This window comes from Paramormyrops kingsleyae, chromosome 4 (assembly GCF_048594095.1).
Source record: "Paramormyrops kingsleyae isolate MSU_618 chromosome 4, PKINGS_0.4, whole genome shotgun sequence".
Taxonomy (NCBI): Eukaryota; Metazoa; Chordata; class Actinopteri; order Osteoglossiformes; family Mormyridae; genus Paramormyrops; species Paramormyrops kingsleyae.
Window position 1 is genome coordinate 16,228,170 of NC_132800.1, and position 401 is coordinate 16,228,570.

Below are 401 nucleotides of genomic sequence, written 5' to 3' on the forward strand. Positions count from 1 at the left end.
TAACTAAGGTGGTGAAGGGACAGGAGAGAATTCACCAGTTAGATACAGGAGATGATTAGGATGCCAGATTTGACAGGGCCATAGTGAGCAATTTTTTTTAACGAGGTGACCTCAGAGAATCAGGACCTCAGTTTTACATTCCATCCAAAGAACTCACCATTTTTACAGCATTTTGTCCCCATCACTGCACTGGGATCCACACAGACCACAGGTTGAGCTAATTTGTTGGCAACACTAACACCTCTTCAGCAGCGACCTAGCTTTCTAAGTTGGTCTCCCATCCAAGTACTGGCCAAGCTTAAACCAGCTTAGCTTCAGGTGGATTAGCTAGTCTGAACTGTGTGTCTGTATAGCTTGTCTAATGTATTAGTTCATTTATACACTCAAACTCCAGTGTTTGC